General features: G+C 43.2%; 1 protein-coding gene and 1 long non-coding RNA gene across 8 annotated transcripts in view; one reads left to right on the forward strand and one right to left on the reverse strand.

The window, feature by feature from the left end:
• The window catches only part of Ank2 (ankyrin 2), a 575,860-nt gene that overhangs the window by 341,553 nt on the left and 210,880 nt on the right, over nt 1–23,427 (reverse strand). The window lies entirely within an intron of this gene.
• On the forward strand, nt 5,071–21,875 carry LOC120101097 (uncharacterized). Its single transcript, XR_005501497.2, has 3 exons — nt 5,071–5,280; nt 18,189–18,319; nt 20,375–21,875. It is a non-coding gene; the product is annotated as an uncharacterized LOC120101097 (long non-coding RNA).

Consider the following 23,427-nt stretch of genomic DNA (forward strand, 5'->3'; position numbering starts at 1 on the left):
AAACAACAACAACAACAACAACAACAATAATAATAATAATAATAATAATAATAATAATAATAATAATCTAGACAATTAAATAAGCTTTTAAAAATAGCAGGGCTTTCTAAACTCCATTTTAAATTCATATTAATAGGGCATCACCATCCCCCAGATGGTACCCTTTCCATACCAGAAGCATAGTAGATTTCTTATGGACAGGAAGTCAGTGTCCCTACCCCCTAAATTTCTACAAACAATGCTCACTAAACTACACCTTTAACTTCCACTCCATGATAAACTACCATAGACTGAGCCCTTTGTCCTGTTTTCAGACTCTGATAAATTCTTTGGTTTGGTTTGATTTTTGAGATTGAGACTACTACTGTAGCCCAAGTTGGCCTTGAACTCATGGACGGTCCTCAACCTCTTAAGTTCTTTGCGTATCTAGCAATCGTCTTCCCCAGCTCTGGGAGGGGCACGGGCCTTACTTTTCTTGCTCAGTCAAGTTCTCAGCATTTAACAGAAGCCCAGGTACATAGTTTGGCATGAATAAATGACCAAGTGAGAAGGCAAATTTTGCAATCTTACCGACTTTAAGCAAGTTTTAAAGCCACTGCTGAAACATTGGTGAAAGGGGCAGGGAGAGATACAGCACACCTGTAATCCCTGTGCTGGGACAACTGAGGCTATCCTGGGCTACATAGCTATCACGTATCTCCAAAATGAATGGAAAAATAATAGTAGTCACTGGAGAATGGAAGTTTGGGGGAAATAAATCAGTTTTGTAGTTGATCAATGTTAAGTAGGCTGCACACATAATTAAGTTGATTCATGGGACAGCATATACTTCCTTTCCCTCAGAGACATATTACAAAAATACAGCCTTCAAGTTCAGTTCCATTAAAAAAGAAACCAGGTGATGGAGAGATTGGTTGAAGGTTCTGACAGCCCTTCCAGAGGACCTCCGTTCATTCCCAGCATCCACATGGCAGTTTATAGGTGTCTGTAACTCCAGTTCTACGGGACCTGTGACCTCTTCTGACATCCATGGGCACCAGGCATGCATGTGTGCACATATATACATGGCAGGCAGAGCACTAATACACATAAAAATAAAAAAATGAATAAATCTGAAAGAAAGCAAGGTGGTGTGTCTTGGGGTACTGGAAAACAGTCTACCAACTTTGAAGGATCATGGCTGTAGTTGGCATCATGCGTGCCTAGCATTTGAGAAGCCCTGCTCTCACTCCCCAGCAGGATAACCAGGTGTGGTGTACAGCTGTCATCCAAGCATCATCAAGGCAAAGTCATCTTCCCTTACATAGCAAGTTCGAGACTAAACGTGAATCCGAGAGACCCTCCGATAAATAAACAAATGGAGCAATAATAAATTAGCAAACACATATAACCCTGAGCTCAGTTGTGTGAGGTTGGGGGAGAGGGCTAAAAGAACATATCTCCTTCTCGAAGATCAAACATTTTAAAGTATACAATTTGTAAAATTTATTTCTCACACCTCCAAAACACACAGTCAAACAAACAAACAAACAAAAAACAAGCAAATAAATGCACCACCACCACCCCAGGCCACCTCTTGGGAGCAGTTAGCGCTCACGGGGTTAAGAAGCCTTCTCTCAGACCATCTCAGACCTGAAGCTTCAGCATCATCAACAGCAAACATGGGCTGGACCTATGCCTGCCCACATACGCAAGTGCAATACAGCAGATGTGCAACTTGATCTTCATGGGGGTCCCCCAACCACTGTCCCTGAATCCGTTGCCTGCCTCTGGATCCCCTTCCCCTGACTGGGCTGCCTTGTGTGGCCTCAGTGAGAGAGGTCCTGCTTAGTCCTGCAGTGACTTGATGTGCTAGGGTGGGGTGATGGGAGAGGAGAAGAGGACTAAGAGATGGGCTGTGATCAAGATGTAAAGTGAATTAATTAATTAATTAAAAATATAAAGGGCAAAAAATATCTGCAACATAAAATCAACAGTTTTTTAGGTGTTTTAGGCACTCCGTACTTAAACCAAAGGATAGCAGGGATGCAATTTTGAGGAACCTGCTTGGCACCACACCCATCCTACACAGTCCATTCTGTAACTCCAGAAGCATCTCGAAAATAATCAAGAAAAAAATTAAAGAAAATATTGTTCCCCTTTATCTGTTTGCTTGTAACTTAAACTCACCAGCCTAATTGCTTATGCTGAGCCTTCAGTCAGAACACTCAGAAGGGCTAGCCTGGTCTACATAGAATATTGCAGACCAGTCAGGACTACAGAGAGAAACCTTGTCTCAAAAGCTAAATCGAAAACAAAAAACTCTTGGTTCTGTGGCACTGATGTTGGCAGCTGACAGTCCAGGAGGCAAGCTATCTACCTACTCATCATCGGAGAGCCTACCAGGCTCTGTTGGTTAGTCCCAAACTCAGGATCACACACACAGTCCTGATGAAATTCTGTGGGACACTAAACAAAACCCCAAATAGAAAACTAGGGAAAAGAGATTCTTAGGGATGAAGTAGAGGGTGGGAGGGATAAGAGATGGGAGAAAACAGGATCCGGTGGGGGAAAGAGACAAAATACTTTAGTGTACATTATGAAACTGTGAAAGAACAAATTTACTTCAAGAAGAAAAAGTCTAACGAACAAAAGAATGCTCTTGGTTTAGGAGCGGCAGAGAGCCACTTCCAGAAAGCCTTTCCATTTCACTTCCCTGAGCTGGTGTGTGGCTTTGTCATTCGAACCACCCTGCTTAGCCGGGAGTGAGGCTTCTGCAGATCAGCAGCTGCAGACTCTGGGGATTTCTGTCCCCAGCTTGCCTTTTGTTAGCTCTAGTCACTGAGGCCTTTCCCTAATGAACAGCCTGCATCTGTGGGGCAGCTGCACAGAACCATCCCCAGTCACCTCCAAGACACTGACAGCAGAACGGCCCAGTCGCTGAGGGCCCCCAGTCAGCAAGAACCGGGCTTTGGGAGATGCAGCGTCTGCGATGTTGCGTTCTAATGAAGCCCACTGCCGCGATCAGATTGAAATGTGCACCTGGCTGTGATCTTCGAATCTGGATGTGTACATGCTCTAGGTTTCTGCAAAGCAAACACCTCCTTTCTTTTCATTCACGCTGAAATGTCAAAGGTGTGTTTCAGCAACGGCCACCGAGGCTAAGCAAGGCATAAATTAAACTGAAACATTTGTTTCCACTTACCCAACTTTAATTTGAAATAGGTAAATTTCAGAACTTCAGTCTAATAAGTAGCCTATAGTCTGGGAGTCACAAATACTCTTAATATGTAATTCAATATGTAATTTACTAATCTAAAACTATATTATTTTCTCATTTATTATCACTGTGTGTGTGTGTGTGTGTGTGTGTGTGTGTGTGTGTGTGTGTGTGTGTGTCAGAAAATAACTGTGTGATATGAATTCTCTCCTAACATCTTTAAGGCTTCTGGGGGCACTGAACTCAGTTCCATGGGCTTGTGCAAATGACTACCTTAACCTGCTAGGCCATCTCACCAGCCTCTAAAATAATATTGCTATTGGAATATCTGAATGCCAGAACTACATCTTAAAGCAACCCTTGCAAGAAGTAAACGGATTGTAGTCACGTGGGGGTTCCACACACCCCCCCAACTATAAGTGTTGGCCAACCAGCTGATATGAGGCCCCAACACATATACAACAGAGGATGCCAGGTTGCCCCTAACCTCCAGAGAGTTGAGGCCCCAGGGAGTGGAGAGGCCTGACAGGGTGGGGGTGGGGAAATCCTTTTGGAGACTAGGGGTTGGGGAGGAGGAATGGGATGAAGAACTATCAGAAGGCAGACCTGGGTTGAGGGGTGGGGTGGATTAAAGACTGAACTTTAAAAAATATTAAAGATAATTTTTTCCTAAAACGTGCATTTTAAAGTGAATCATCACAAGTTTTCATTTTATTTTATTTTAGCCTCACAGCATTGTACAGATGATCAAAACAGAAGAAAGCTAGGCTTCTTGATTCAGCCCTGTAACCGTCACTACCTCTTCAGCGCCCTCTGCGCCCTCTGCGCCCAGCAGTCTGGCCCCCATTGCCTGGAGGAGTTTGTCCAAGATAGCAAATCAATGATCTCAACTTGGTCTGTCCCCTGGTTACTGGGAACTGCATCTCAAACCACACATAAGAACGTAAGAACTCTGGAGCCTTCCTGTGGTACACAGCTCTTGTGGCTGCCCACCATTCAGGCATTTGCCTAATGGTGAGTCTCTAGGTCCCGAATCAGCTTCCTGGCTGGACAAAGCCATGTATACTGACAGTGATTTTTATCTAACTAGCTACTTCTTCCTCTCTATGCAATACTGGGGACCAATCCCAGGGCCTCAAGCATGCTAAGCAAGCGCTCTACCACTGAGCTACATCTCTAACCCTCGGTGAATTTTAAAATGAGGCCGGATGCTTATTTACAAGCTCCCTCTTCTATGAGCTATTCAGCTACCTCAGGTCTACAACATGATTCCCATTTCTTACACAAAGATCTGTGGGTACATCACTGGGGGCACAGTCAGTAATCATTACGGCATAGTCCTTCCACGGTCGTCAGAAGTGAGGTTCAAGTATTCACTTTGTTCTGTTTTGTTATACTTGAGTGCTTTGTGTTGCCCTTAAAATTGTGAATTACAAGCACAGAGTTCAAACATCCTTAACAAAACAATTAGAATATGTGATATGTGTCATCTGTGTACCACGGAAGTCGACCACACAATCCAGAAGCATGGGCTTGTGACTTCCAGGTGGAAACACCTTATAGACACTCCTCAGAGGTGATTTTCAATGGTGATTCTAAATCTGGCCAAGATGCCAGTAAAGATTAACGATAGCAAGGTCCCAGTCACAGGCCCCATCAAGACCTTGTACTTTGTAAGTATTGAAAGATTACAAAAAGGTAAGTTCTAAATGCCTCCCACATACAGAGAGGGTCTTTGAAAATAAAAAATGGGAGATTAGATTAATTTTCAAGGTAGTATTAGCATCAGAAGCGATTTACAGTTAGCCTCCGAATCCAGCGATGATGTCATCCCTAGGTGAGAAGGCTCCTCCTGCATCCGTTGCCATGGCAACCACCTCACATTCCCTGAACGTACTTCTTTCATCACCTGTGCAGGTCATTACCTGGGTAACCTACGTCAGGGCCCGGATAAAAGACAGAGACCCGAACCCATCTCTCTCTCTCACTTCCTCACTTCTTCACCACCCTTCAGTAAAGGACCTCTTTGGTGGGAACCATGCTGGTTCAGTTCAGGGAACAAGTCGCCTTTCAACTAACAGGTAGGAAGTTGCTTCAGTCTGCAGTATGGATGAAAAGGACAGAGTTCTCAGAAATTTGAATCTTTCAGATTTACCAGCCAAGAGGGAGGGCCGCAGCTTTTTGACTTGAGCATATGATCGGCTGCAACTGGAGACGTCACAACATGGAGACATACATTTGCAGGGAGTTAAGACACAGTGTAACAGCCAAGCCTGACACTCGGGCGGAGGTGTGGTTTATCTCATTCATTCCAGGACATGACTGACAGGAGAGAAACCTGAGAACACAAATCTGGGGCTCCTCAAACTCTCAGGGTCAGATGGAAAGGAACCTAAGAAGGACTGAGGTCACTAAAGCCATGAAGACAAAAAAGGTCACAAAATGATTTAGTGAAGGGAGACATCAAGCATGAGAAGGCCTCACCCTTTGGACCTGTCAGGGCAGGCTTCTGCAGACTCCCTGACGCCACACAGGTAGTAACCTTAGTAAAAAGCCTTTACTTATCATCTTCCCCCTTAGCTCAAATGTAAGTGACCTAAGGGCCACCAGTGACGGTCTCCTGCTGCCTTGGTCAGCCAACGCGACAGCAGCATCTGGCTTGCTTGCACTATTTCTCTCCCGGTTTCAGTCTATACAAACCAGGCTTGCTAGATGGTATTTAGGGAAGCATGCACGTATGTCTTCCCCAAGATGGGAGCCATCCTCGTTCTGCCTCAGTACCACTGGTGTTTATCCTTGCCTCCACTTGCCTTGCTAGGCTGATGGCCGGAAGTGGAATTTATTCTGTATCCCAGGTAGAGGGCCACCTTCACACAGAACGAATGGTGACCAGAGATAAAGGTGAAATGAGATTCAAGTGATTGTTTTGTCACATAATCTGAAGCAGGAGGACACTGGAGTGCTCTCCACTTGGAAGTGTGGGACAGTAAGTCCCAGCTGGAACTGGTTGCTAATCTAAAGCATTTGCAGAATGTTGAGGATATAACCTTTAGGTTGCATTTACCCCGTGAGATGGTTTTCCTTCATATTTTTTTGTCTTTCTTCCTGATAAAGATATTCTTGTTAATATAAAAGTTCGATGCTTTTAAGGGCAAAGAAAAGGGGGAAGTGATGAAATACAATGAGAAGACAGTATTCCGTGATATGTCTGATATCTTGACTATTTCGGACACTAATTCAGAATTCCAGACAAACCATCGCCACGCCCTCTGTTAACAAACCTATAAAGTGTTATCTTCTCATGTTCAGGGACAATGACTTGAGTAGGAAGAAGACATCAGCAACCTTAATGTCATTGTCAGTGGTGAAACTGTGATAAGGAGCCACATCAAGGCACATAGAGTTTCTGGTAAAAACCTTCGCGCCTTTCCCTGTACGGTCCTCAGATCCAGTATTCCTGGTGTGCTCGGGACGGTTCTAGCCACTATCGTCAGCTGTTCCCAACTTCTGTTTTCATGACTTTTTTCATAATAGTCTATGTCCCTGGAAACCTCACACCTCACTTATTAGATTATCTAATAAACCTTGTCCAGTATATATATTTCTGAGGATGAGAAAAATATTGGCCAGTGAATTGAGACACACAGAATTCTACACTAGAGATCGGGACACAGCCCTTATTCACTATCCTGTGAATTACCTTGAGCTGGAGGCTGCTGGAAAGCAATGGATGCAGGAAGAATTCTTGGTCCTATCATCCCACCATAGACAGAACGTAAGTACACTTCTGTGAAGTTTACGCAGGTTTCCCAGAAGAGGACAGAGACTCTTATCACAAGAAAAAGAGTCACCCAGAGATGTATGCATATATAACCTTCGCTAAAATCTTTCCACTTCCCTTCCGGACTTTATTTCCTCTCTCCCACTGTAACATCACTCAAAGCCACCCCATTAGTTTGTTAGTGACTACATCCATTCCTGAGTTTAACCTCTTTGGCCTAGACTTTCTTAAGCTCATAAAAAGAAATGTATCTTTTCTTCTGCTGACTCTTGTCAGTTAGGTCTGCAGGTTCCTAACCAATGAACCCAAGAGGGTAGGGGGGACACTTTCTCCCTGCCACTCACAATTCCCCAAAGGTCAGTCTGTCATTGAATACCTTCCTTCATTTCTCTGGGCCAAGATGCTGTCAAATCAGAGAGAATTTCCAAGAGGTTCTGAAGGTGGCATTCTGAATACGGAAGGTACTGGCTGTTTGTCTGTGTTTTGTTTTGTTTATATTTGTTGTTTGGTTTCTTGGTTGAGAGACAGGGTTTCCTGTAGCCAAGGCTGATTTCCAACTCACTCTATCAGCAAGGGATATTTTGGGACTCGTGATCTTCCTGCCTCAACCTCCAGCATTCAGCCCTATAAAGATTTTAAACGGGGTTGGGGATTTAGCTCAGTGGTAGAGCGCTTGCCTAGCAAGCACAAGGCCCTGGGTTCGGTCCCCAGCTCCGAAAAAAAAAAAAAAAAAGAAAAAAAAAGATTTTAAACATACATTTGTCCCTTCCCTGTTGTCGGATGATAGTCAGAATAGCAGACCTGGCTCACTAGTGACTGTAAAGCTGTGTGATCTTCAGAGTCCTTCAGTCACTCTGTGCCCCATTCTTCAACGAGAAAAGAGATCATGAAGGGCCTGTCTGGTCTTCAAATAACTGTCACATCAATGAATTCTCTGCAGCCAGTTGCATCATAGAGGAAGTTGGGAGAAGAATGAAGTATGATCAGACACTGAGTGTCTAATGATTAAAGGGGCATGCATTATACACAGATAGCACTTTGTGTAATACATGCATTGCTATATTCCATAATGTATGTTCTTTACCCATTTATATATACATATATATATATATATATGAATGAAGATGGGAATAATCTAACTAACTTTATAATTAATGTTTGGATATTTCCCATTTTAACTTGTAACTAAAATATATACAAAAAGAGCACGTAGCAAAAATTCTCCAAATTTATTTAGGACTATTTTCCATTTCTAAAAAAAAGTAAAAATTGGGCATTTTTTTAAACTAAGAAACCAAAGTGCCACGATGACATATCTTTACATAATACCATGTATTATGTGTATCTTGGATAATCAAGAAAAAAATCACAGTATTTGAAAGGTTCTGAGATACCCAGAAGCAAAGCAGCCCACTGCCCTGTAGCACACTGCTCTCCAGACTTATTTAAGCCTGGCAGTCCAAGGTTGGATGGCCCATCTTTGAATATCTCATGAACCACTGGTGTCTGCATAACAGTTTGAGGGAAATGCGACTGATGGGTTAAAAATGCAGCAGTTCTTAGAAGGTGAGATACCAGAGCTGACTGTAAACTACCTTTCTGCTCGTGTTTTGCCTCACTACCCAATTTTCCTACCCAATGGTTCTCCTGGAAACTCTGGCAAACTCAGCGGAATCAATGTTGATGTGTGCCTGAGGTTGAGTGAGAGGGCAGGGACATATCTGGCAAATGGCATGGAGTGATTGCAGTCACAAAGACCATCACTCATTTTAGACATGAAATCTCTTTTGGATTGCACCCTAAGGGCCCAGTCAGTGTAGGGGAAAAATCACGTTGACAAGAGGCAGGCATAATTGACATCGGTGTGAGAGCCGGCTTGCCTTTGGCAAAACAGCCAAATGTCCCTTGAAAATGGCAATTATTTATTGGCATTGGATTATCTACAATTCATTAAAAACGTAGTGTGTTGTATTCCGTATAAAAATTAAACTTTATTATTATGCGTGTTTTATTATTTCGGTGGCTTTTGAGGACAAAAACTGTGAGGAATTAAGTCCATCTTATCAAAGAAGACATACTCAAAAGATGACATTTGACTATGTTACAGTGTTCCCTATGCCTGTGAAATTATAAAAAAATTGCCAGTGATGTGAAAATTTTGTGGAAACTAACTCCACCATCTAAAAATAAGAGTCAGAAGTCGTTATGTGTCCATGTGTCAGAGAATCTTATTGTCAAAGCATGGTTTCACTTGACCATTTAAGCTAAGTGAATAAAATATGGCCAAAACTTTTGTGAGAAAAGACTCAATGTTCATTTCTCCAATGCCAGAAGAGTTCGGTCCAGTCTTTTAAAGTATTTGACCTGAAACAAGGTTCCCACGGTGCAAAGCCCTGAGATGTAATGCAGGTATGACATCTACATGCAAAATGACTGGAGCCAAAGGAGACCTAAACCATGTGCCAGGACCTCCAAGTGAGAGAGAAGGAAGATTGAAAAGGGGAAGGAACGTGAAGTACATAGATTTGTCAGTTGGAAAGTCCACAAATGCCGGACAAGACACTGCTGGAGGGTAGAGCCCTCGCCCAGCACACCTGCAGACCTGCAGTTTCACACCCAGCAGAATGTTGTAGAAAGTCAAGGGAAGAAAGAAAGGAAAGAGAAATTCCACAGATTCAAGAAATGTATTCTATAAGGTGCTGAGGACAATTGCTGTAGGGTAGGGACAATTGCTGTAGGGTAGGAACAATTGCTGTAGGGTAGGGACTAAAGGTGTGGCATGGTGCAAAGCAATCCACTAGCAAGTGGGAAGCCCTGGGTTTCCTCCCTTAAAGCAACAGCAAGAACAAAGATAAAAAGATAGACTTGAGAGCTGAGAGTAGACTTGGGTGCTCATGCCATAAAGTAGAAGAACATGAAGCAGTCTGGGCATCAAATAGGTATTTGGTTGTACCATAGTGCAGACCACTCCAAAATACCATGATTTGTGCCATAAGCAGAATTTTCACTTGTTAATTTAAAAAAAAAATAGAGACAGCGAAAGTCTCCAAAAACATGTGAATTAAGTTTGAACATTTTTGTATAGTCTGACTGCAGGGAAACTAATTTCAACATAATCATGACTGAGAAAGACTCAGAGTATGGGAAAGCAATAGACGAAACCCCTGGAATCATGGCTTTGAGAGACACAGGACGAATGCTACTTCAAGTCTTAGGATTTCATATGCAAAATTAATATATATGTCACTCTTTTCTTTCTGTAACTTTATTGAAATACAATTGATATGCAATAACTCGAGTGTACTCAGTGTATAATATGATGAGTCTTTTTTTAAAGATTTATTCATTTATTATATATAAGTACACTGTAGCTGTCTTCAGACACACCAGAAGAAGGCACCAGATCCCCCTACTGATGGTTGTGAGCCACCATGTGGTTGCTGGGAATTGAACTCATGACCTCTGGAAGAGTAGTCGGGTGCTCTTAACCACTGAGCCATCTCTCCAGCCCAATATGATGAGTCTTAATATCTGTATATGCTCAGAAGCCTTCACCACAGTGAGGATAACGATCACATCCATCATGATCCCAAGTTTCCCAAACCCCCTTTGTAACCTGCCCCTGTCTAATCCTCTCCCTGTCCACAGACACTCAGAGACCTGCTTCCTGTCACTATGCATAGGTGTGCACGTTCTATAAGTTTATGATCATTCTCTATTTTCACGTAGCCTTAAGTGTTTCCGGATATATATATATATATATATATATATATATATATATATATTCCTGTATACATCAATAATTTACCCTTTCCCGTCTATCCATTCACCAGCTGGAAGACATTTGCACATCTAGATTCATACTTTCATTTCTTTATAAAGGGATGACTGGTTAGGGTAAGTGTATGTCCAACTTGGTTTTAGAAAAAGAAGGAAAGAAAAGAGAAAGAACAAATTACAGACAAATAGTGGCACTGAGCCCTGAATCCAAACAATGGGAGGTGGAGTACCGCAGAATACACCTAGATCATCGTCTCTGGAGGCAGGCTAGAGCCGCCATGCAACTGTCCTCAAATGCCCAGAAGCAGTACTCTGGGCAAACCAGGTAGAGCATAGCATTCACTTCCAAGTCCAGCACATGATAGGCTGAAGCAGGAGGATTGCAGCAAATGGACAAAGTTGTCTCTCTCTCTTCCTGCAGAGATGGTACAGAAATCACTTAGAAACCTTGCTGGGCCACAGGAACATCTATTCAAGCGCTCACAAGGCTTCTGCTAGTCTGTCAGCAGGTTCGCTCCCGGGTAACCAAGTGAACAAGGAAAGACATAGCAAAAGACAGAGGACATTGAGTCACACGTCCTTAACTTGTTGCTAGGCATCCATTAAAAAGCATAGGGAAAATAAAGAAACATGCATGTATGATGGCACACCGCTACAATCCTAGACTGGCTGAGACAGGAGGACTACTTTAAGTTCAAAGCCAGCCGACACAAAAGGGCAAGACCTTGTCTCATAAAACCAAAGAAACAAACTTAAAGGGGGGCTGGTGAGATGGCTCAGTCAGTGACAAACCTGATGACCTGAATTCAATCGCTAGACAGAGGGACCAGGCTACATGAAAAATTAAAAGAACAAGAAATAATGAAAAATTTACAAGGAAACAGGGGTCGGTCTTTCATGTGACCACTGTACCTAAGAGGAGAATATTATAAGCATCTAAGAGGAATATTTAAACTAATAGTATATATCCTCACATTTGAGAAGCAAAGAAAACCACTTACATTCAATACATTTAGGGTTATGGAGTGTGTATAGTTTAAGACAATGATATGGTTAGAGAACAAATGCAGAAACCTTGAGTTCATATTGACTCACATCTGGTCAATAAAATACAGTTTCATCCTTAATCCTAGGCAGACACTGTGGTGCAAAGCAGGGTAAAACAGTTGGAATTTCTGTTCTTCTGAGCAATGGTTAATAGTCAATAATCTAGGGAAAATTAACTGTGGTGAGAATAGATGTACCCAGGCATGGGAGGGGAGGCATTCTGTAATAATACCAGCACTAGGAGGCCAAGGTAGAGGGATCATAAGTTCAAGGCCAGCTTGAGCAGCTGAGAAAGTTCTTATTTCAAACGAGTAGGGCAAAGAGGGGAGGAGAAGGGAGGGGAGGGAAGGGGAGGGGAACAGAAGATATAAAAGGGAATAAAGCTAAATTAGTTGAATTCAGGTACGAGGAAGCCTGAAACTTCTATCCTGTTAAATTGGCATTCCCCAAACCCACCAATCCCTCTGGTATTCCCTAAACAAGAGCACTCCAGACAGGGTTAGCAGCTGGGCATGGGTTACAGTAAGAGATCTTGGTCAGACTAGTAATGGATAGAGTTCTGTGGACACTCAAGCCCATGGCCACCGACCAAGAAAGGCGGCTGAAAGGCTTGGGATAGAGGCTGGAGAAGCTGCTGCCATCGGGACCCTCAGCCCATCCACTGGTGATATTGGGCCGCCCTACACTATATCAGATAATGTCTCTTACTAAAGTAGATTCTGGTCTTTATGCCACCTACCAAGTGCTGAAAGTTTGACTGGATGAGGTACACATCATCAACTGTCCCGGCCACACACTGGGAGGGGAAGCTGCTGCCCCAAGTGCGTTCTGCCCTGGGATGAGCAGAGAAATCCCTTCTGTATCTACCATGCCCACCTCAGAGTGGGGTCTCTCTTGTAGGTTTCTATCATTGGAGGCATGCAATGCTGATCTCCAGGCGGGGGCGGATTAGAGATGACAATCAAAGCTCCTCTCTCTGGTTAGAGGTGGGAGAGGCACATGCCTGAAACCCAGCATTTATGAACACAGAGGAAGACTTGGGGATCAAGTAGGTTTGAGGTCAGGCTGAGTTATGTGAGAACTTTTCTTTGGTTAAAAAAAATGAGAGAGGGGTTGGGGATTTAGCTCAGTGGTAGAGCGCTTGCCTAGGAAGCGCAAGGCCCTGGGTTCGGTCCCCAGCTCCGAAGGGGAAAAAAAAAAAAAGAACCAAAAATTTAAAAAAAAAATGAGAGAGAGAGAGAGAGAGAGAGAGAAACAGAGACAGAGACAGAGACAGAGACAGAGACAGAGAGAGGAAAAGAGTTAATAAAGAATGAAAAGGGAAGGGTGGGAGAAGAAGGATTAAAAGAGGGAGAGGAGGGTGAGAGGGAGGGAGGGGAGGGTGAGAGGGAGGGAGGAGAGGGTGAGAGGGAAGGAGGGGAGGGTGAGAGGGAGGGAGGGGGATGTGAGAGGGAGGGAGGGAAGGAAAGAGAGAGGGAGAGGAAAGAATGTCTGCTTCTGAAGCAAACCTATACACAAATAATTCTTTTTTTTTTTCTTTTTCTTTTTTTCGGAGCTGGGGACCGAACACAAATAATTCTTAAATGCACAATCACTCAAGCATCATGACATAAGAGAATAAAGATACCTCTGGCCTTAATCACCTGAGAGAGGGACTTTTAAGCTCTGTAAGTGAGAGGATTACATCATGTCAATCACACTAGTGGGCTTAAAACTTCAGTTTTGGTTTCACACCTGTAGTATTTTAGAAAATGATAGAGCTTGCTGTGATATGACTTTAGTAACACTGATTGAGCTACTGGATTTTCAATTTTATCTTTAGTATACAAATTTTATTAATGCTCTTGAGAATTTCGTGCATGCATACAATATATTTTGATCATAGTCTCACACATTCCCATTCCTCCCCCAACTCCTCCTGGATTCACACCACCACCCTCTTCAACCTCCTCCTAAGAACTTGTTTGTTTTTTTTTTAAATGAGCACTGAGTCTGATTTGTGTTGCTCACATTCTCATGGGTTTAGGACCTAGAGCAGAGCATGGTCAACCCACCAGGGACCACCCTTTTGAAGAAAATCGACTCTCCTTCCCCAAGTAGCCATCAAATGTGTCTTAATTAATTAAGGTTTCCTGATGTGAACAGGCACCATGACCAAGGCAACTCCTATAAGGACATTTAATTGGGGCTGGCTTACAGGTTCAGAGGTTCAGTCCATTATCATCAAGGTGGGAGCATGGCAGCATCCAGGCAGGCATGGTACAGGAGGAGCTGAGAGTTCCACATCTTCATCTGAAGGCTGCTAGCAGAAGACTGACTCCCATGTGGTCAGCAGGAGGGTCTCATTGCCCACCTTCACAGTGACACACTTCCTCCAACAAGGCCACATCTCCTAATAATGCCATCCCTGGGCCAAGCATATTCCAACAACCACAAACTGTTAATAACTTCTCAGTGAGGGAAGGAGGATGGTGAGCTCCTCCACACCCAGGTTGGAAGGTTGACTGCCTTGACCTTGCACTGGTCTTACACAGGCTAACACAGCTGCTGTAAGATCGAGAGTGCAGCTCCTGTTATGCCCAGAAGATACTGTTTTACCTCAGTCTCCATCAATCTCTGGTCCTTACAATCTTTGCAACCCCTCTTCCTCAACTCAGTATCTACAAAAGAAGAAAAACTTTATCCTTACACCTCACACTACACAAAACTCCATTCTGGTTAGACGGAAAACCAGTGTTAAAACTGAAACTCTGAAACTTCAGAGGAGGGAGTAGGGAACTCGCTTCAGGGTACAGGCCCAGATAAGGAACTTCTGAATAGGACCCTGGTTGCAAAGGAATGAGCGCCAACAGTCAACAGACCAGGCTTCATGAAATTTAAAGCTTCTGCACAGCAAAGGAAACTGTTAATTGACTCAAGTGTCAGCCCACACAAAGGACAAAGTCTTTGCCTGCAGTACGTCGGACAGAGAAAAAGTATCTTGAATATATAAAGAACTAAAAGACCTAAACAACAAGAAAACAAGCAACACAACTTTAAAATGGTCTATGAAAGAGGGCAGAGTTCTCAGAAGGGGAAACTCAAAAGGCGGATGAACATTTTGAGAAACGTTCAACACCCTTAGCCATCTTGGAAATGCAAAATCTACACTGAAATTTCACCTTACTCAAGTCAAAATCGCTATGATTAAGAAAATATGTGACAGCAGATACTGCTGAGGCCCTATGAAATCGAGGTGCCATTCACTGATGTGCAAACTGGTACAACTTTCATGGAAATAGGTTCTTTCAAAAGCTACAAATAAGTCTACCACATGACCTCCTATAGCGCCCTGGAAATGGATCCAAAGGATTCTGTTTCCTACTGCAGAGATGTGTGCCCGGCCTTGTCCACTGCTGCTCTATTCACAATAGCCAGGAAGTGGCGTCAGCCTAGACCTCTACCAACTGATGAGGGCATCAGAAAGATCTAGCACATATACACAAGGAACAGCTTTCAGCTTTAAATAAATGAAGACATCTGTAGGTAAGTGGACAGACAGACCTGGAACCAGTTAGACTGAGGAGTGAGGTTGTCCGGACCCAAGAAGACAAATGCTACATGTTCCCATGCATACATGGATCCCGGCAACAAAACTTTAAGTCTGTGTGTTTAACTTGGAGTACCTGTAGAAGCCAGGACTAGAAGAGGGGCATTGAGGCAGGGAAGTGTGTGTGTGTGTGTGTGTGTGTGTGTGTGTGTGTGTGTGTGTGTGTGTGTGTGGTGTTTCAAGATAGGGTTTCTTTGAGTGACAGTCCTGACTGTCTTGTCACTTTGTACATCAAGCTGGCCTCAGACTCACAGTAATCCACCTGCCTCTACCTCCAGAGTGCTGGGATTAAAGGCATGTGCTGTCATAACTGGTGGGAAGAAAGATCTTAAGGGAAGGTGGGATGGTAGAACATAGGTGACATGACAAGGAAAGGGAAACAAAGGTTTGAGGGTTTAAGTGTGTCTAAGACAGAGGAGAAAATGAGGAGGGATAACTAACACTAAGGATGTTATGGGAATTATTCCGTAACATTTATATATAAATACCCATATATATGGATACCAGGCAAAGGTTTCCAGAAGTCATAGGTTGTCAAATCAAAAGCCCAGTGCCTCCCCTCCCCTAAGTTACTGGGCAGGTTGTTCTGGAAATTCCAACAAGAGTACAGGATACTGCCTTTCCTCCTGGATGCTCACTAGAACTTGCCAGTAAGACCCTGTTACTGAGCTGTTATTGTAATGAATTAGCCTAAATCAAAGTGCATTTCTCTTTATGATCTGTCAGTTTAAATGCCCTTGCTTCCCCAGAGAAAAACCAAGCTAAATGCTAACTTGTCATTTATCTTCCCTCAGAATGCCCACCCTCCCACCATAACCTTCTGTTTTATTTATTATCATTGTTTGGTTATTTCTCTGAAAACAAGGTCTTACCCAGTCACTCAGTCTGGCTGACCTTGAACTCACTGTACAGCCCTCAAAAGCAATATGCTCCTCCTGCCTCAGCCTCCAGAGCAATGGAATTAGAGGAACATAACTCCTTTCTAAATTATAGTCTGAGGCTAGAGAGATGACTCAGTGATTGGAAGAGTACACTGCACTTGCAGAAGACTTGAATTTGATTCTTAGCTCCCATAGCAGCAAGTGGTTTTAGTGGTTCAAAACTTGAACCTCTGGCTCCAGGACTTTTAGAAGGTCATCACTCTACTGCCCTCTTCTGGCCTCCACAGGGAAGTGCACTCACTTGTGCCTAGCCCTACACAGATACACATATATTTGGGAATTAATAAGAAAATAATATTTTTGGAAATAAAAATTATTTTCTGAATAATAATTTGGGGAAAATGATTAAAAATAAATCTTTGAACTGGATTCCTTATAAGACCACTCATGTGTTTCTACCACCTTAGGGAGTTGACTGCAGTAAAGACTTGAGGATATTTTCAGAAATTGTTAATTGTCATGTAAAATCTGCTCCATTTCCCGACACTTACCTTCTATAACTATAAAGTGAAAATACTGCACAAGGCTGCTGGGGGCCTGCCTTTATCCCCAGCATCAGTTAAGTATGAAACTAATAGGAAACATTGATACAAATAAAAGGAGATTGGATACATAACTATTACGGCTCCGAGGAGTCAATGAATCGGTTAGACCACAAGATTTGTCATATGCTTCTTTCTACGGGCCTTATTTTCATCAACTCTGTAACCTAAAGTGTCACAGTAAAGTTTCTTTAGGCATTTCTACTAAAACTATAGGACTTTCTAACTTAGGTAGCCACCGCCATGCCTTAAGTTTGGTTACCTATACCCATAGTGCTGGTTTCCGTCTGCCTCCAGAGAAGTATGGGTTAGAGCTGGGAATATGGCTCAGTTCGTAGAGTGTTTGTCTAACATTCACTAAGCCTTGGGCTCCTTCTCCAGTGCTGCAAAAACCAGATATAGTGGCACACTCCTGGAATCCCAGCCCTTAGGAGGTGGAGACAGGAGGATCCAAGGTTCATGGTTATCTATGGATATGAGTAAGTTTGGAATCATCTTTAATTCGTCTCAAAAAGGAAGACATTATAAATACATGTATACATAAAATATTGTTTGTCTCCTCATAGAGAGAGCACAGTCATACTTGTTAGCTTGGGAAACTTGGAAAACTCATCCTTCCCTTCCAGCTATTGTGAAACCAAACCTTTTCTCTCCCATCAGAATTGTTTCATTTTTCATTTTTGCTTACTCAGCAAATTTTTGTGCTAATTTCTGGTGAAAAACCATTGCTTGTACAAAATCTAACCTTAGCACACACGTATGCACGTGCGCGCGCGCGCGCACACACACACACACACACACACACACACACACTTGTGCAAATAGCACTGCTCCTGTTTACCTAAATAATTGTGCTGTGTATTGAATGTCCCCTTTTAAACTCATGCTGAAATTCAATTGAACTCAAGCTTCCGGCCCTCCAGAGACATAAGCCAATAAATTCTTGTTCATTATAAATCACTGGGTCCCTGGGGTTCTTGTCAGAACACAAAACAAACTAAGACAGATCCTAATGAGATTCCAATAAATTAAGACATATGAAAGAAGACTGAGTCACGAGGCAAGGTACTTGTTACGTTATTACATTATTACAAGGCACGTGTTACAATGTTAGCTGCTGCTTCCCCACAGGAAGACAAAGCCCCGGTCAGTCAAATACTGTATATTCAGGTACTTTTGACCTATTTCCACCCTTTAGTTTGGAAACTAGAGATAGCAACAATCTGAATGATCCAGTTAGAAAGTGTTATAAATCCAGGTAGGCCAGAACTCTCAACCCAGTCCTTTCCTCTTCCCACCAACTTCTTAGACCCTTGCTCCTGTCTCAGAATCTACGTGAGCAAAGGCTGAGCAGAACATGGGATGCCAACCTGCGTAAGTAAGACGTGAATCTGCCATCATCCATAAGAGATCCACAGGATCACCAGAAGAAGCTCAAAGGTCAGAGGAGGCCACCTGATCCCACGGTCTTGGTGTGGATAAAGCAAAGGGCTTTCCTGCTTTGTTTAAGCCCCCGTTGTTGAGACTGTGCCCAGCACAGATGTGATAGTTGTTGAACAGTGAGAGGATCTGTGAGCTACACTGTTTTAAGAGTTCAATCACTAAGGGTTTTTTATTTTCACAGAACACCCTCGTTCTTGCAGCTGTTAGTGGCCAGTTGGTTTCACTAAGGTCTCGGAAAAGGGTAGGGCCATGACCCAAACTTTATCCTGGAATTGAGCCTCTTCCTTCATATTCTAGCTCTGATCTGGAATCTGAGGCACCTCCAGTTTCATTTATAAATACTCTCACTTCCTGGTGTTGGAGCAAATTATAGTAAATAACCTATTTGGAACATAATACATTTCTGAAAACATGGTAAAATGCTTCATGCTTAAAAGTTGGACAATAGACAACCATATTATAATTGCTTAAGATAAATGAAAATTATTTTGATCTGGGCCCGGAGAGATGTCTCTGGGTTAAGCATCTCTGGTCGCTCTTGCAAAGGACCTGGGTGTAGTTCTCAGCACCCACATGGCAGCTCACCCATCTGTAACTTTGGGGGATCCAATGTCCTCTTCGAGACTCCATGGCTACTAGGCACAGATGTGGGCCACATATATGCACACAGACAAAACCCTCATACACATAAAAGTACAGAGCCTACATAGTTCTAGACCAGATGGGGTCCCAGCACTGAGGCAGGAAGTGGGTGAAAGACCCCTCCCATCCCTAGCACAGAAGCTATCTCCAGTTGATAACAAAGGAAAAATTAGTCCTTGTCTAGGGAGTCTCACTGGGTATAATAATCAACTTAAGGACAGACACATTTCCCAGCAGCACATGGCCAACACAAAATGAACTTAAAGCCATTTTTAGAGGGTTATTGTCTCATAATATGTGACACCATTTTTATTTTTTAATTTTTTCTTAAAGGTCTCCTGTACACATACATGCACATGTGCGCACACACACACAAACACACATACACACACACACACACACACACACACACAATGGTTCTGGTGTGTTTTTATGGGATTTTTGAGTGTGGAAGTGTGTATTTCTGTTTATATGTTTCTTACTTTTTTTTCCCTTTAGCTCTTTTCTCCTATAGATTTCTATGCTATGTCCTCCTATTCTGTTTTACTTGTTTTTATTTTGTCTTGTTTTATTTTATTGCATAATTAATTTTTAGATGCCCGTTGGTATTCTAATGAGAGAAAGAAAGCATGTGGATTTGGTTGAGGGGTGTTGAAAAGGATCCGAGAAGAGTTCAGGGAGGAGAAACTGTTCTCAGAATATATTATATTTTCAAAACTCTATTTTCAATTTTAAACAAGAAAAAAATAAATCTCCTGAATTAATATTCTTTCTGGACTGTCCTCAGAACCATGCAAGCCTGCTGATGGGTGCCACTCCTCCCTGGCACCTAGAGATTACAACGTAGGGCTCACTAAGTCCTTTCCTTGTGCCATCACAGTGACTCCATGGGAGTGACCAAGCACCCCCTCTTCCCAGTGCCCTGCTGCCCCCAAGTACCTATAGTAGGAAAGTCAGCTTCTAGCCTGGATCTCGCTGTACCCAAAGCCAAAGGGCTACTGTTGACCTTCCCCTCGCCTCTCAGCCAGGCAGAGCACAGCTCAGTACCCTCAGTCTGTCCCTACTCCCTGCCTACTCCCACTGAGGAAGTTCTGAGATAGAGGAAGTTTCAGCCAGAAAATCTGAAGCCTGCCCCAAATGCCAGCCTAGTGTTATCAAAACCAGGATCCGGCCATGGACTGCCGCACCTAGAAACCTTGCTGTTGCTAACAGGGGTGGAAGTGGTGAGACTGTGTGTACCAGAGTCCTGCAGTGTGCCACAGGACAGGTCAAGGGAAGAGCAAACTTAGAAGGCCGAATGCAACACAGTCTTCTCCATAAGCAACTATCACTCAAACCTGTGATTCCCACCCCGTACCCTATTCTAGTGATTTTTTTTTCTCTTTGATACTTCAAAAATCTGAAATGCAGGTAATGTGCCGCAGTGAAACTCCTCCAAAACTCTGACGGTGTCTTCCACAAAAAAAGTCTCCAGCAACCCATCTGCCTTCCATCACACGGAACGAAGGCCACCTGAGATGCGCTGATGGCTCTCTGAACGGAAGCGACAAGAGAGTGCTTCGCCAGAGTCAAGTCACTTCCGGGCACCTCGTCCCTCAACCAAGATCCCTCTCTGGGGAAACTTGAAGGGAAAGCCTCAGTTTGCCACCATTCTGCGGACTGTGTGCAATTGACCAGTCTCATAACTGTGTGTCAGAGGTGGGGTGGGGCGGGGGGAGTCTTTACAGAAACTATTTCATCCCCTTCAGGTTCTGAACATTTCCATTTTTGCAAATGAATGCTGCATGTTTTACACCCTCACATGCACTGAAATTATCTATACAGAAATGACATTCCCCACTGCAACAACTGACTGTAAGTCACATTTTTCTAAACGTAGCATTCAGTTCAGTCATTCAGAGAAGGTAGGATTGGGGCAGACCTCTCACGAATCTTGACCCCTTCTGCTCCTATCATCCTGGACCAGTGGGCATTTCTGTAGTCAGAGCCTCTTCTCCCTGATTTTCAATGTGGTGCTTGACCTGACAGTCTCTGAGATGCTGATGCTAAGGTCGACACCCAGACGGCCAAATTAAAATATGGATATTGTCCTTTGAAACCATTACCATCAAGGAAATGCTTCTAAAGCAGCCAGGTCCCTGTGGTGTAACAATGGCCCCTGACCTCGTAGGTCTTCAGATGAGAACCACTTCATGGATACACCTAATAAAGACTCTGTCCAATCAAAACTTAAGGCCCCACCTTTCTGGAAAGACAAGGAAGTGAACCAGTCCTGCGAAAGCAAATTGCCTGGGAGTCTTCCTGCTCTTAGAATCTATTTTTCTCCCACCGGATATTGACTTGAGAGAAACAGGGAAGAGAAAACACACTGGGGGACCATATTTAATACGATGGCGGGCGTGGGTGCTGTGGGGTAATACGATTGAAACGCGAATATCCGATCTGTTAGAATCAAACACACGTTTGCTGACGCATTCAAATGATTAATACCTAAAAGAGTGTTTCAGCTAGAGTGGTTTAAGGAGGGAAAAACCTTTTTAAGGTACACTTTAAAGACGACCTTAAATAGTATAGTAGATAGGCTAGAATACAGGTGCTGCCATCTCCATAGCAGTGGTTACTGCAACACAATCTGGTTTGGCCAGTGACATCATTATTATTTCTATAAGCAAGCCACATGGCAGCATACTTCTAGGGGCTGGAGAAATGGCTCCACAGGTAAAAGCACTGGCTGCTCTAACAGGGGACCTGGGTTCTGTCCCCAGTACCCACATGGTGACTCACTGCCACCTGTAACTCTAAGTCCAGGGGATCTGAAACTCTCTTCTGGCTTCTACAAGCACTGGGGACACACATGGTACACATACAGATATTAGAAGCAGAACCGTTGTCTATGGATACTAGTGAAATCAAAACAAAGGGTTTTTTTTTTTTACAGTTTAATTCCAAATCCTGGGTGGTGGATATTTGAATACTCCCTGCACGATTGTTTTTGCTTTTCCATATTGACATTCACAACAGAATTGTTGCGGGGCTGAAGAGAAGGAAGCTCAGGCTGTATAGCAGGGTGAGTCACTGAGCTCAGTTTATCATCTACATACATCTACGCCTCACACTAGCGGCAGCGCTGAGCCCAGATTCAGGTGGCCCACATGTTCTACTCAGGCTGGAGGCCGCAGCTCACATTATCCGCAAACATCACGTAACCCACACGCAGGTGACAGAAGTAGGAAGCTGCAGTACTCTACAAAATGTGGGAGGGACGGAGACGACCTGCGGTTCATAAGAATGTATGTGTGTAGTCTGTGAAGAGCTAAAAGGGAACGCTAGAGCCCTGACCCGGAGCAAAGACAAGAAGATGGGAATGCGAGTTACTCAGCTTTGATCAGCGCAGAAAGAACGTGCATGTCAAGACAACACGCTGCGTCTCCCAAACGCACGCAATTACTAGTCTAATTACACAAACGACCTTGATTTGATCATTGCGTGCCACATACACATATTAAATGATCACGAGGTGCCCCTAAATATCTATAAACAAAATAAAATTAACAAGACTGACGGTGAATCCAGTGGTAGAATGTACTTTGCACATGTGGGGTTCTGGAGTGAATTTCCTGCACTAAAAACAAGCAAACAAGCAAACAAACAAAACAAACCAATGAATGAAATCAATATGTAATTTCCTGACTGAATGTCTGACACTCCACACCCAATCTTCTTTATTCTTTACAAAGAGAGTCAGGGGCTGAGTAAGGATGGCTTGGGCTATGAATCCTGACTCAGATCTTTGCTGCATTTAGCTTACACACTCGTCAAGCCTCTCGATCAGTCTTCCAGAGAGGAGAAAACCAAGACCGTCATTGCGATTTCATATAATTCGTGTAAATACTAAATAACATACTCAGTAGATTTTTATAACCCTTAGAACAGTTTGTGTGTGTGTGTCTCTGTGTGTGTGTGTCTCTGTGTGTGTGTGTCTGTGTGTCTGTGTGTGTGTCTGTGTGTGTGTGTGTCTCTGTGTGTGTGTGTGTCTGTGTGTGTCTGTGTGTGTGTGTTTCCATGTGCACACAGGTGCATGTGTGGAGGTCAGGACAACTTTGATGAGTTGACTCTCATTTTCTACCTTGTTTGACAATCTTATGAATAAAATCAATGCACCTGTGTTTATTAACTATTTAAAGAGGAACAGAATCTAAACACAGATGCTGTAGATAATCACACTGTACTCCATGAGTCAAACTTAACTCTTTCTTTCCCATAGAACCCAGACACGCGCGCACACACACACACACACACACACACACACATGCGCGCACACCAGACAAGCACTCACTCAACCAATAGGCTCCCCTCCCCAGCCCTCAAATTCATATTTCAAATTCTATTTCAAAATTACAGTTAAACTTTTTTAGCTGAATTTCTCAACATGTTGTCTGTTTCGTACTTGGCTGAACTTTGCT

Source organism: Rattus norvegicus, chromosome 2, assembly GCF_036323735.1.
Source record: "Rattus norvegicus strain BN/NHsdMcwi chromosome 2, GRCr8, whole genome shotgun sequence".
NCBI lineage: Eukaryota > Metazoa > Chordata > Mammalia > Rodentia > Muridae > Rattus > Rattus norvegicus.